Below are 15963 nucleotides of genomic sequence, written 5' to 3' on the forward strand. Positions count from 1 at the left end.
ACACAGGTAGAAGAAGCATCCTTAGCGGAAGAAGAAACAAAATTGTTAAAATGTATAAGTTCGCAAGGAGTGGGGTCAATTCACAATAAGGGAAAGGAAGTGTTAACTAATGAAGATGCTCAAGCTACCCCACAAAGAAATGAAGGAAACACTATACTTAGCCTTAAGACACATACAAGCGAGTATGGAGGTATGGGCAAAGAAGAGTTGAGGAACACCTGCAATAAATTTAACAAAAGTAGTGCATGAAATAAATATTTAGCTGGCAAAAGCAGTGGGTGGCAAGGCTAAGGAAGCTGTTCTTGTGAATAGGAAAGGAGGGAGGAAGAAACCCCCCAAAGTTAGTGTGAATGAACTAACGCTGAAGGGCTCTTCAACATACTCACGAGGTGGTTGTTTTCCCAATCATTTGAAAGTGAACCTGAGTCTGCTTCGGTCTATATGGGAGAAATAATAAGCAAAACAAATAGGCTAGCTGTTGATCAACAATTGACACACCAACTTACCCCATCTTCAATCCTAAAGGGGTGAGGTCGTTGGCAAGAAAGGGGAAAGGATATGGGGACCCAAATAAACATGAAGCAAAATGGGAAAAAAGCACAGAGAAAGAATCAGCTCTAGTAAAAGAAGAAAAGTAAGGAGCCACCAAGAGAGCTTCTGGCTGAAACTAATATCATGATTGTGAGCTCAGCAGAAGATGCAGTCAAAGCAGATCAATATATAAATATTCTAGCAGAGGAAGACCGAAAATCGTACTTATTAAATCCATTTGACACTTCTTTTTCTATGCACAAGTTAAACTTGAGCCTTTAACTGCAAATTCTGAACCTTTTGGAGCAAATGTTGAAACTTGTTCCAAGAAGGGGGATCCTTGAGAGATGGGTGTTTTAACCCGCTGTTGTGAGTTAATTCATTTATTTCCTGATGTTAGTGCTATCACCCCTTTAAACAGGTCCAGACTTCTGACTCTTCTTTTTGCAATCCCAGAACTGAGGATAGTAACGTCTCTAGAAGTGGAAGGAACTCAGGGATTTTCACTCTGCGGAATTCTGCGAAGTTACAGAAAAACTCAGCAGAATTCTGCTAATGGGCAAAATGGGCAAAAAATATGCAGCTCGCGCTGCTCTTCCTTCTATGTAGCTCCGGTAGCACCAGCAACACTGAAAATCATTGCAAACAGTACCAAGAGTGTGCTGCCATTTGAGTTGAATTTGCTGCCACTCGGGTAGAAATCTACTTGAACTGCAGCCGCTGACAGTGACCGGCAGCGATCGCCTCTGTTAGATAATCACGATAGGGGACAAGAAATCTGCTCGACCTCGCAAGCTCACATATTCTGGAGTCTCATGGGAGAAAAATTCCACCATGTGGCAACTGGCAGAATTTGGCCAGAGCTCCAGGTTACAGAGTAACGAGGAGTAGCCAAAATTCTACCAAATCGGTGGGCGGAAGGTTCAGGACATAAAGTGAGTAACGTTAGTGAGTCAACCAGGAACCTGCAACACCAGAAACTGCCAAATTTTTCAAGTGGAGTTTGTAACATCAACTGTAAGGAGGCTTTTCCTGAATCATCAAGATAACTTTCATATTAAGGGGATAGATGTTATTCCACTCCTTCAACCTACGTTTAAAGGGACTACCTTCCCCTACACAATCCTCCCTTGAATCTACTCCCGGCCCTCTAAGAAATCCATGTCCTAGTAATCATCGGAGTCACACTGAGGCTAAGGTTTTACAATCAATGAATAACAGCAAATGTTTATGCACGGTCAATACAATTTCTGACTACAGAAGGAGTTGTTGATAAGGAAGGAAGTCAGGATTGGTCATGGCTGGCCTCAGTTCTGACAAGCTAAGGCTGGAATACCATGGATCTGCACTCCAATTGATTTCATTGGTGCCAGACACCTCCTAATTGTAATTGTAGAGGGGTGTATCCCTGAAGAATATGGAGGTAAAACAACAATACGTGGGAGCTTATTATTTGGACATTATGTCATGGAACATAGCAGATTTGGCCAGTAGAACAGAAGATGGGGGTTGGCTAAACTTTATTAACGATTGTGCAGTATGCTGCTTCCAGGAACCTGGTCCTTGTCAGAAAATGCTGTGAGTGGGTTTATGAAGTAAATAGAAACAAGCCAAGAGGTCAAAAAGAGGGTGAACCGTGGGTATCGACTAAGATAAATTCTGAGGTAGAGCACTGATTTCCTTTAAAAAAAAGGAAAACTCCCAATGCCCACAGGATACGTTTGTAGACAAATACCTATAAAGTAAATAAGGAAACCCACTGCAAAACACAATACGTTCCCAAATATACATAAAAATTGCACTTATTCATCAAAATACAAGTAACATGACATAATCTAACATAACATAGCGATACGTTAGTAAAAGTGAATAGGAAAATCAAAAACACTACTATTAATACATCTACATATACACAAAAAAAAAAACAACACTTTAACTAACTTCTAGACCTCCCCCTTAAACTCCACACCCTCAAATCCCTTAAAACAATCCTTAAAAAAGGACTTACCTGTTTCAACAAATAGCATCACCATAGCTCAATCTGGTTCTGGTAAAATAGACTAAAAGTTACAGAAATAGATTACAAAACAGAAGGCAGTGGTAAAAAAATGGCCGATAAATGAAAAGACTATCTGCCCTAGAAATCAATGGGAAATAATGTAAACATGTAAAATGTCTTATGTTAAAATGATGTTGAAAAGAGAATTTAAAAAAATGTTTTATTTTCTCACCTATATATAAATGCTTATTTTTAAGTTGAAATATATATGTTAAAAATGTAAAAATATACATTAAATAAACTTTAAAAACAAAAATAAGAAAATGTGTTACATGTCTATATTCTATTAAAAAACACAATTAATTATATTATTGCTTACAATCATTACAACAAAAACATTTGTATTATATTTCTAAACACCATCAACACTAATGACATAACACAAACTATTTCTACTACAATAAAATGAAGGATTTCTGACTAAAATTATAAAATGTAATAATCCCACTATACATAAACTATTTTAGGAAAGTGTTCGGAGACAGTGTTGAACAGTAAAGGAGTGCCATATACTATCCCCACTCCAATCTAAACCGATTTCGAGAATGTTTTGGACACTGAAAGGGTGTCATTTACTATTCCCACTCCATTCTATACCAATTTGGTGACGGTATTGGACAGTAAAAGAGTAACATCTACTATTCCCACTCCAATCTATACCAATTTGAAGAAGGTGCGGGGGAATAAAGGGGTAAAACATGCTATTTCTACTGCACTCTAAACCAATTTGGGGACAGTGTTGAATTCTATTACAATAATATATATAATACCCTCTCTAATCTAAACCAAATTTGAGAAAGTGTTGGACACTAAGGGGTCGATTTTGATTCCGGAAAAAATGCCTTCCTAATGCTATTCGTAGTCTTACCTCTCAACTGACTTGTATCCGGAGCTTTTTTCAACAAACGTGCAAGTACGATGAGTATTCCAGGCAAATCCCGACCGAATCTTCGTGTCCGATTCGTGCACTATGTCAGTACCTAACAGGCTCAGGAAACACGGATATCGTGTCGTACGGAGGCCCAAAGCAACCCATTTCCGAATACGCAAGTACGATGTGTTTTTCATACGCGGCGTACAGGGCAAAAGTTCCAGTACCTCGCAGCTTCCGGACGAAGTGTATTTAAGCTTCGAGTGGCACCATAACACGTTCAAGGGAGATGAGACAGAGTCTGTTGCGTCGTGTATGTGCCAGGCTGTGTAGATCGTTCGCGTACGTGTCTAATGGGTTGTGTTAATCCTGAACAATGTGGCATCGTTCGAGTCTGTCGCGTCGTGTATGTGCTTGGGTGTGTATGCGATTCGGTAGGAAAAACTGACGGATCCGTGTCGGGTAAAACGATTTTCACCGAATCGTTTGGTGATTCATTACTTCGCATCGTACTTGCCTATTCGGACGGCAGGTGTACGATTCGGTTGGAAAAAATGATGGGTACGTGTCGGGTGAAACGATTTGCTGCCAGAATCAGAATCGGCCCCTAAGAGTGTAATTTACTATTCCCACTCTAACATTAACCAATTTGGAGAAAGTATTGGATACTAACGGATAACAATTACTATTCCCACTCTAATCAATACCAATTTGAAGAAGCAGTTGGACAGTAAAGATGTGAAAAATGCTATTCTCACCCAATGTAAACCAATTTGGGGACAGTGTTAGACACTAAAGGGGTGACATTAACTATTTCCACTCCAATATAAACCAATTTGGGGAAGGTGTTGTACACTAAAAGGGTGGCATTTACTATCCCGGCTCCCACCTATACTAATTTAGGGAAGATGTTAGACATTAAAAGATAGCAGTTACTATTCCCACTCCAATCTATACCAATTTTGACACTGTTTTGGACAGTAAAAGGGAGACATTTATTATTCACACTCAAATCTAAACATATATGGGGAAGGTTTTGGGCACTAAAGCGATTACATTTATAATTCCCACTTCCATCTAACAATATTGGGAGAAGGTGTTGGACACTAAAGCAGTGACATTACTATTCCCAATCTAATCTAAGGCTCTTCGAAGAAAGTGTTAAATGCTAAAGAGTTGAAATTGACTATTTTCACAATAATCTAAAACATTTTAAACAAGGAAATACAAATTAAACATGTTATATACACAATCAATACCCAATACACATACCTAATTTTTTACATTATAAAATTAACTAAAATTGAATCTATAAATTACTAATATATATATGTATTCATATTTAAACATTAGCATATAAGAAAACATTTTAATACCATTACTAATGAATATATTTTTGAACTACCATTCCTAAACTTTAAACCAAAAAAGAAAAAAATAATTAATAAATAATAATCAAAAAATAAAAATTATATAAACAATTTGTTATTAAAAAAAGATAAACGTACGTTGTTAATATAAAACCATAATACAAAATTAAAATATTTGTGATATTTTAATTTATTTTTCTCATAAATTATACACATTTGTATATAAAAAGATTCTAATTATACAACTTTATTAAAATATATTTGTTATATATCTTAAATTTTCCAATAATTGTTTATAATTTTTTTTTATATTTCATTGTTTTATTTAATACCATTAATATATATCTTATTTATTTTAGAATACCATTTATTAAAGATATTATTTAAAAAAACGTTACAAATTGTAAAATATTAATGTGCATATCATTAAAATAATTGACATAAAATTCACTTTAAAATATACATATTTTAAAATCTCCACACCCTTATCACCGAAAAACCCATGATCCTGCTACTAAGAAAAGTATAAAAGCATGATTTATATACATTCATACAACAAAAAATACAAATTTCAACAATTTCATAGCTAATAAATAAACACAAATGAAAAATAGTAAACATAGAATTAAACACACAACAATAAAGATACAGAGGCATGTCCTCTCATACATTATTATGCAGCAACACCTGGTGATCCGGGACTTAACCCTGGAGGAGACGACCCTGAGGTTATGTTGGAATAAAAGTCAAAAGAGAGCAGGAGTAGCACACCCGTATGCACCCGAGATACCTCTCGGCATGTTGACAGCATTGCCACACGGAGGGGACTGGTCCCAGCTACTGGACTCGGAAGAGCTGTGGTTACAAATGGTGGGCGACTTATATGCTGATGGTGAGTTGTTACCCTTGCGGGCGCTGCAAGACCAATTTGGCCATCCTGACGGAGGTTTCCTATTGCACATGGCGGTAACTACAGCCATGAGGAAACATTGGAAGGTGGGGCAGTTAGAGCCGCAGATCACGACGGCATGCCAATATGTGGTAATGGCGGCGGGTACGGTTAAGGCGGTCACCTGTCTACATTCCCGAATGCTGTGCGAAGGTCTGGAACCCCTGACGACTCTCAAACAGAAATGGGAGGCAAGCATAGGGAAGCCCATTCCGGACACAACTTGGGGTCGTCTCATGACGAGGACCTGGAAAGGGTGTAGGAATGCACGGTTTCAGCAGGTACACTTTTTTGTAATACATAGAGCTTACCTTACTCCGGGAAAGATCCGGAAATATTTCCACGTGCAGGATGCAGCGTGTCCTAGGTGCCTAGCACCTGATGTGGAACTAGACCACATGATGTGGGATTGTCCGAAATTGGGGTCCTATTGGTCCGAGGTAGGTGCGCTTCTTACTGACGTCACTGAGCGGGGAGTGGAATATAACATGGCGACTTGTTTGCTGCTCTGGTTTCCTCACACTAAAACGACCAAAGTAACCAGTAAATTCATTGACTTGGGTCTCATTTTGGCCCAGAGGGAAATAACCTGGCGTTGGAAATCGAAAGAGGGTCCCTCTTATAGGCGTTGGTCGAACGAACTACTTAAATGGGCCAATAGTGAGAGCACGATTAGATTACGCCAGGCGGCCCGCACAGCTGATGAGAGGAGTCTAGAAGCAGCGCGCGCATGGGCAGAACTAGTAAGAGCATTAAGTGACAGCCTATCCCCAGCGGAAGACTAACGCAAGAGAGTTGTCTGGGTTGTTCCATGTAAGATACAGGAACATAATTGCGATCCTACAGGTTTCCTCCTTTTTAGGTACTAAGAGATTGAACGAAGACCCACACCAGCTACAGTTTAGGGGGGGTAGGTTTATTTAGAATAGTGACAACATCTACTGTTACTCCGGGGGGGTTGCACTTTTTGGAATTTGATAGATGGTCAGTGAGGTGGTGCAATTAATCTGGCGACTCCCTTTGAGGAGCGGCCGAAGTAAACGATTTTACAATGAGGTATACGGTAATGGGACAGAGGCTTTACACGGGACCTGGGTACTACACTGATAGCACTTGAGATACAAACACCTAGATTACAAGTCTGGTTGCCTGACAGAGCTATAGCACATGGTACTACAGAAAAGCAGAAATTGGATGATCCGAGTGGCAGAACCTAAGGTACCCCGCAGGAAACACCAATTGTGATATTGATTTGCTAACGCCGGCCGACCTCCGGGATGTGGGCTAAATGGCCGTGATATGCATAAGTTATGTTGTAAGCGAGGCATATAAGTGTATTACTAGCGGGTTGCCCGGAACAGTTGGATGTATATTGTCTAATTGTGCAATAAAAATAAAGTTTAAAAAAAAAAAATAAAAAAAAAAATAAACACACAACAATAAATTACATTCTAATTAGCACTTACAGATGATATTAGATATAAGGATATTTTCTACATTGATATTTTGACATATGACATTTTTGACATACCAATTTACTTGACACAATATTTTTGTATCACCATATTTTTTTCGATATTTTGTCTAAACACCATTAAGCAAGGATCCCCTTGACTCTGCCCGGCCCAGAATGACTTCTTGTGGTCTGCATCTAGTGTGCATGCACACGCTCGGAGAGCACAAGTGACGGTCATGAAAAGACAATGCTCTGGTCATGCTGCCTGCAGTCTGATGGATCTTTATTCTATCTCAAACAGAAGCCCACAACCCAAAAACAATTCGGATCCCACACAAGTGAGGTTTGCCCAATGTCCCCACAGACAATGAGGATGCCTTCCTTCTTAGAGCATTTGCTCTTGTACTCAAGTTTTTGCCAGTTGGGAACGCCTATGTGGTCGTAATTTCAAAGTGGCCAACATTTCTAGGTGCTTGATGTATCTTCCTGGAAACTTGCAGAGCATGCAGACAGTTTCTGTAAGTACCCCACATTCATAGATGCTCCAGCTTCAGCCATGATGCAGGTATGCCTGGGTCTTCAAGACATCACCCTCTGGTTCAGTGATACAGGGCTTTACCCAAGCCATAACATGCAACTTCAGTTCATACTTCCTCCAGTCCTTTGCCACTCCACCTCTTCTAGGTGGTATCTTCCTAATTCAATGGCACATACTGTGCCCCTTCTAAGCCATCAGTCAGCTCATTCTTTCAAGGAGGCATAAGGGAGTTTTTTTCTGGAAGACTGTCGAACTTACCAGGTTTCTGGTCTCAAACCTGGCAAAGGGGATTTGGTGGTCAACACCCCAACCTTGGAGCACTGAAGAGATTCTTGGTCACCGCTGCTTTGGGTCCCCCGATTCCGGTAAACAAATCTTGGTACAATGGCTGGTAGTTTCTGCCCCATACTTATATTACATTTGCAAACAGACTTCGTGTATTTCATAAGTACACTCTGGGACACGGTTCAGGCAGCTCTTGCTTTTGCATATTTCACCCAGACTGGCCCAGCCTTGCTCTTTATCTTGCATTGTCAGCAGTATGGTGGGGCGAAGTTGGTAGTTTCCTGTCAGATGAGAGCCAAGCAAAGGCACACAACAGCAATACTTAACCACCACTTAAACTGGTTTAGTTAGCACTTATGGGAAAGAAAGAAGCAGGAGGGTGACCCTAAACTATCCGCTGGGGAGAAGCCCTGCAATTTACATTGCTGCCTGAGGCTGTTTCCAACCCCCATCTTAGATTCCACTTCAGTGAGGGGAATTACAATGGAATTCTGAATGTACCTGTGTGCACCTGCACACACACACACAACATTTCATACCTACCATGCCCACACACACACGCACGTCTAACATGAATAAAGTAAAGGACCTGATTGCATGTGACTGGCAGACTAAATTAAAAACACAGAAGATGCCAGTCTGCAACTTGCTGGTGATAGGTAAACAGGCCTCTCCTGCCATTCTAACCTGTTGCTGCCACCAGTGTCAGTCATCTAAAGCCTGGTGAGATGATGATTGTCATGCTTAGCATAAGTAACTGCACATAGTGGGACCCTCCAGACTACAGAGCCATGCTCTAGGTCACAGTACGTGTTACCAGAAGCCCTTGGCGCACATGTATGATTGTTGTATGTGCAGAGGTGAAAAGTCAAAGAACCTGCAGAACTTGCTATGGAGAATTTGAGGCAATGGTGCACACTCTCCAAAGCCATGCAAGGAATCTTTTCTGTCCCAACCATCCAAAAGAAATAATCTACTGGCTACTGACTTTGTCAAAGGGTTCTTCTCAATCAATCACCAACTACCTATGAGCTTTGACAATAGGCAAGTTGAAGAGCAAACCGTGGCATAGGGGATATGCTAAGCATGGAGATGGAAGACATCTAGGGGCTTTGGGATGTTATCTCTAAATCTCTCCCTTAAGTTTTCAAAAATCTCCTATTTTACCTGTGCTGTACAGGTGTCATTATTACTGCATATTTAATTCCAAAGCATGCTCTATGAAGTTGTATTATCCTCAGAATCAGGCAGTTTCTATCCCAAAATGGAACAGAACTTTTTCACATTTTCTAATGTGAGGTTGAGCAGTCAAGGTACCCTCCACATGCCTAACGCCATTTGTATGTGCCATCTGTGCCTGAAAAATCTGGACATTTATTAGCACTGACTGTAATGGAATTTACTAATCTGTCACAATGCGCCAGTATTTGCTGCTAGTTGTGGAAACTGCTTTGATGGGGTTTCAGGGCAATCAGGGGTTATCAGGGGCAGCTCCTCCATTAGGGCGGAGGAGGGTCGTCCCACTGCTTTCTCACAGTGCGAGAAGCAGAAACATAAAGTGGGTTTGATGTGCCACACAATCTTTTCCTTAATGTCCTATGATGTTTCCTGTCCTGATGGCAGGTAATGCGAGAGACAAGCTGGAGGCAGAGAAGCAGCATGACAACCAAGTAACAAAACACATCAAAGGACCAAGAGATACAGCCAGCACAGGATTGTCAATCTAAGACCTTGAACTAAGCAGACATAGTTGAACTGGCTTCCTGAAATCCCAAGTGGCTGGTCTGGAGCTGGCCGCCTCCTCTCTTAGTCCTGACACAGTCCAAAGATCTCTCTGCCAGAACCTGCTGAAATTCATTACCCCTTCCGTCCTAAGCACAGGAGGGTGGTAAAACAATTTATGCTTTCCCATAGGCATCTCAAGACCAGTTAGAGGAGAGAGTCTGCAGTGACATGGGGATCCTACATGCACCACTTTATTCTCCTTTGTCCTTCTTTCTCTTAAAGTTATCACACCCGTTCTACCGGTCTACGATGGCTACCCTTGATGCATGTTAAAATGTACTCAAATAATTAACCCCCTCCCAGTAAATAGAAATGTATTCATTTTTTGACTACAAAACATCTACTGGGCAGTGCAAATAGTTAAAAATTCACATAGTTCGGTTAAATAATAGAACAAAGTATTCCTTTAGGCGACTGCCATGAAAATCGCCCTTTTAGGCATACTTTAACCTCTATGTGCAACAGGTATGTGATTTTGGCTATTTTAGATTTAGCATGCTGAACCTGTATTAGTAGAGTGCCTATCATGCGCTTACACCATATTAGTGCTATAAACATCAAGTCTTCCTGGGGAGCGCGCGCAGTGGCACCTAAGATAGCCGCCAGATAGCGGAGCATTGTGTCGCGTCGGAACGCCGCTACGAATATGCGGCTTCTGCGACCTTAATTGATCTGGAAACAGGCAGGTATTAGCATCGGAGCATGCCCTGTTTTGTTTGACGTTTTTATGCCTTTTAAGTACCGTTTTACTGGTTTTTGGAGATCTGAGCTCTGAGTCTGTATTGCAGCCGCCATTTTGTGCTCCAGTTGTTTTGATCTCCTCAGAAGTTAACTATTTGTGGCTCTCTTTTCCTATTTCCCACCTCTCTCCTAATTGTTTGGACATATCCTGTTTATCCTTGACATTGAGAGATTAGGGAAGGCGATATATATTTATTGTTGGCTGCGTCCCTTTCTTGTCTGCGGTTTTTCAACGTTTTTTCAAAATTTTATATGGGCAGAAGTAAAAACCTACGGCATTCAAATAAAAGCAGCACTGTTAAGGCTTCTAAGTCTGAATCCTCACTTACTGTCCTTTCCATGGACAGTTCGCTCTCTGCAGTGGGGATGGCTCAGTCTACTGCCTCTGAGTCAGTACCTCTGCCTTTGTCGACCTCTAAGACGCAGACAACAGCTACAGCTAATAAGCGCCTCAAGCAAGACCCACCTTCTCCTTCTAAACCCCTTACTCCTGTATCATTAGATACTATTTAGGAGGAGATACGTGTGCTACACCCATTCATTGAGGAGACTAATACTCGGTTGCAAGTGATGGATAATAAGTGGTCATCCATGGACTCTAGGCTTTACTTGGTGGAACAACATGTCAGTGATGTCCAGGATGCTGCTGTAGAAATAGCGACGTTGGAAAAAGATATTTCACTGCTTAAAAAATCAGCAGAAGACCTTGAAAATAGGAATAGATGGAACAATCTTCGTTTATATGGTTTTCTGGAGGGCCTTGAAGGGAATGATCTGGTCCCCTTTTTCACCTCATTTTTTTCAAAGCTTCTAGATCTTCCACCTTCAACTAACTTGATCATTCAGCGTGCTCACAGATTAGGCCCTCGTCTCTCTTCGGCGTCAGCTCCATCAAAACCTTGTGAAGTGACTCTTCTTTTCTTGCAGTTTACAGATCTCATCCAAGTACTAAACGCAGCTAAGTCTAAAAAGCGTCTCGTTTGGTCTGATGCTAACTTGTTTATCTTTCAAGATGTTTCTACTGCAACAGCTAAATGACGGAAGGACTTCCTCGAACTATGACCCGCACTATGGGTCCTAGGTGCATGATATGGGCTTTTTCATCCATGTCTCTTTAAGGTGACATTTCAGAATAACACTTCCACATTTGATGATCCTGCAGACCTGAGGAAATTCATTCATTCGCACTCTACATCATCAATGGAAATTCCTGGTTCTTCTTCTGTCACTTGACTCTTACGCAAATCTTGTTCTCTGTTTACTAATGCTTGCTTCCAATACAGGTTGCTCTGTAATTCTGATTTCTCTCACTTTTTTCCTTTGTCAATTTCTTTGTAAACTCTTTGGAATTCAGTTGCCTGGTTCCCTATTTGTCGTGTTGGCGCCCCGGCGTGATACCTTCTCCCTTGTCGGTTTTTCCGTCTTCATTTGCTGTCGCCACTCCTTATTGTTGTCTTCATTCCCCCCTTAAATGTTACATATTACAGTCGTCAATTTGACATGTGCTGTCTTCTCTAGCTATCTTTTTACCTCCTTCTTTTTCTCCTCTTTTCTACTTTTCTTCTCTTTTTCCCCCCAGTATATGCTCCAGCCTATTTTTCATCTCATATTTATTTATTTTCTCTATTCTTTTCCTTTTATCTTACTATTGAAGGTCATATAGCTCTTTATAAACTTTTTCCATATCGATCTTATTCTACATTTTGGCTTTGCCTATTGCTCTTCCAATACTCTTACATTATTGTCAGTTCCATTGTTTTCTATCTATGGTTATTTTTCTTGCATTCAGAGTTGTTACATCTCTTCTATTCTTCCCTTTCTCTTATTCTTTTCATTGGAGATTTTATTCTACAACCTTCTTTTTTCATTCTTCTTTCTATTTCTTTGCATCAATGTTGATTGTGTGATTCTATATTAAATTTTATTTACATTCAAAGTTATTTCATGGAATATAATGGTTTTTATTAATCCCATAAAGAGGCAGAGAATATTATCCCACCTAGCTACATATAACCCTGACTTTGTTTTATTGCAAGAGACACATTTGAAAGAGTCAGAAGCTCTAAAACCTAAATCAGTGGGTGGGTTTAGTCTTAGAATCCCCTACGATCACAAAGAAAAATTGGGTAATTATTCTAGTTCATAAAAGTTTGAAATGTTTTGTTATCTCTAAGGAAACTGAATCAGAGGGTGGATGGTTGTTAGTTAAGTTGTACTAAACAAGAAAGGTATGCTGTTCCGTAAGGCGGACAACGAGACAAAGGGTAAAAGGAGGGAAGGCCTCGTTGTCGGAACTAAAATCCTCACTCACCCAGCAAGCTAGGTGTCATGCTTCATCATATGGACTTGCCCCTCGTCGAGTCGGCGCTGCAATACCCGACAGGCACCCTAAAAGGGGCTCTTTAGTGGAGATCTTTTGTTCCTGACGTATGATGCGTGGTTGTGAGGGTCATAAAAATCAGTGTAGATGTGGTGCAAGTGGGTGATGTTAAAAAAGGTTGGATAGTCCACATAAACTATTTAGTAGGCTGGTAATCCACCTTCTTAAAAACAATGGGGCAGATTTACAAGCCCCTTGCGCCTCTTTTACGCCGCCGTTGTGTCACTTTTGTGACGCAGCGGCAGCGCAAAAGATGCGCCATGCTGTGGGGTATTTACAACGTGACACATCTCCCAGATGTGTCACGTTGTAAAGCCCTGCGCCAGAAGGAGGCGTTCCTGCGCGGGGGGGTTCCAGCGCAGGAACGCCTCCTAAAAAAGGCTGAGTGAAATCTACAAGATTTCACTAAGTCACTTTTGAGCCCATGCTGCGTCAAAACCCTGCGCCTGCTTGAAGCAGGCGTAGGATTGATGCAGCATTGTAAAAATAGGGCCCCACAGGGCATTGCTGGAGTTGCGTCGTGCTTGCGACGCAACTCCAGCAATGCGCTGCCTTTCCGGCATGGATGCGTCATGCATCTGTGCCATTTTTGCCCCATGGTGCGCTGCATTTACAATGCGGCGCATCTATTGTGGCGGAGGCGTGGCGCACAATTACTGGTGCATCCCTGCTGATATGCAGGGATGCGCCAGTTATTGTAAATCTGTCCCAAAATGAGTGGCTGCTCTCTGGCTCTATGGTCCTGTAGAGCTCGGCTCATCTCATGTGATATGGTCGACATGTTTCATGCGTAGCGGTCAATATTGATCCATTGCATTTCTTCAGGACCTAGGGCCAGGTGTAGGTAATCTCGATTTACCTACTCTTAAATACCGAATAATACCGATTCGGTATTTAAGAGTAGGTAAATGGGATGTAGGTAATTTCTCTTTTTAAATGACCGAATCGGTAAGATTCGGTAATTACCGAATCGGTATTTACCGATTCGGTAATTGCCATTCATTCCTATGGGCCCGATTCGGTAATTGCCATTCATTCCTATGGGCCTGGAGGCCCATAGGAACGAATGTCAATTACCGAATCAGTAAATACCGATTCGGTAATTGGGTGAAACATTGAAGGGTGGCAGGGTGTCACTTTGACACCCTGTTGCACCCCTCAATCGTGTATGGGTGCACATGTTGCAGACATACATGCCCTAAGGGCATGTATGTCTGCAACATGGCAGCGTTTGAAAAGCAAAAAAAATGCTTTTTCAAGGCTTTCCATTATTTACAACCAACTTCTAGTTGGTGGTAAATAACGAATTCTTAAAGCCCTGTAGCACTGATTACAGTGCTACCTACATCTCATAATACAGATTCGGTAATTTTACAGAATCGGTAATTTTACAGAATCTGTAAAATTACTGATTCTGTAAACTTACCGAATCTGTATTTTAGGTGGACCTACATCTCAGTATCCAAATACCGGTCAGTAACGGCCGAAAATTGGTATTTTCGGCCGTTACCGACTGGTATTTGGATACCTACATCTGGCCCCTAGTGTATTAATACTATCTACACGTGGTGGTGGTGGGCAATGAGGCTCCTACATACCACACTCCTTGGATGCGAGTGCGAAGTCCTGTCTATCCCAATGGTAACCTAGCTATAGGAAACTACCCACTCCATTTGGTATTAAAGGGGGCTTCAGACACCAGAGTCGTGGTGTCCTGTCCACTGAGGACGTGCGCCTGTTCACCTCCCGCTCGTGGAGCCGGCAGAAAACCGGATACCCACCATATCATCTGTGTGCAGTTTAAAAGGGCAATCCGAGCTTCCCGCAGCTTAAGTTGATCATTAACAATATTTCTCATAGAGTTTTTAATATTTAGGTCCAACTCAACCTGATTCTTCCATTTGGCCTAACATCACGAAAATAGGCATTGAACATAAAGACAAATTTTTTATTTTGGGTCGTGATTGCAGCCAAGTTATGGACCCTTTCAGTGATCAACAATCCCAGGTCCGTTTCATCCCTCACAAGACCCATAAACAATTTCAAGACACAATATCTCAGACTCATCTTGTAGATGCCTGGAGACACTGTAACCCTGACAACTCCGAATTCTCTTTTTTCTTTCCCCCACATGGCAGTCTGACACGATTAGACTATATTTTTCTTTCTTCTGCCTTAACACAGACTATTATTTCCTCCTCAATCGAACCCATTGTCATTTCCGATCATGCCCCGGTTGTTGCTGATTTCGACTTGCTTCGCTCGCATCACAAATCTTCTAGATGGAGGTTTAATAATTCCCGTCTGCAGGATCCACTTTTCTCTTCTTCTTTCAACTCCTTTACAGAAGAATTTTTCTCTTTGAGTTCACCTTCTGATACCACTCCTTCACTGCTTTGGGATACTTTTAAAGCTACAGCTCGAGGTTTTATTATAGATTATGTATCCAAGAAAAAGAAACATTTTCTTAATCAGCAAAAAATTCTGCTAGCTAATATCTAGAGCATCATTTTTATACATCCTCTTCTGAATCCTCCTTACAGGAGCTTGTTTGTGCTAAACTTGACTTTAATAAAACAACTACTGATAACGCCTCATCTGTTCTACTCCGAACGAGCGCTCGGTATTACGGCGGACATAATAAAGTTGGTAAACCCCTGGCGAATTATCTTAAATCTCGAAAAGAACGTGTTTTGATAGATTCTATTCATTCATCGGATGGGAAACACTTTTCAAAGACCAAAACATCTTAAATGAATTCATAGAATTTTACAAAACTTTATATACCCCAGAACCCTCTTCACTCCCCTCTTCTATTGACTCCTATCTTAATCATGTTTCACCTTACCTCATACAGACCTTGACTTTAGCTCTCTAGAATCTGATCTGTCTATCCAAGAAATATCTCAATTACTAAATCTTCTTAAGAAAAATAAAATGCCAGGTCCTGATGGCTTTACGGTAGAATGTTTTCTACATTTTTCTCATCTTCTTTTTC

This window comes from Lissotriton helveticus, chromosome 6 (assembly GCF_964261635.1).
Source record: "Lissotriton helveticus chromosome 6, aLisHel1.1, whole genome shotgun sequence".
Lineage (NCBI taxonomy): Eukaryota > Metazoa > Chordata > Amphibia > Caudata > Salamandridae > Lissotriton > Lissotriton helveticus.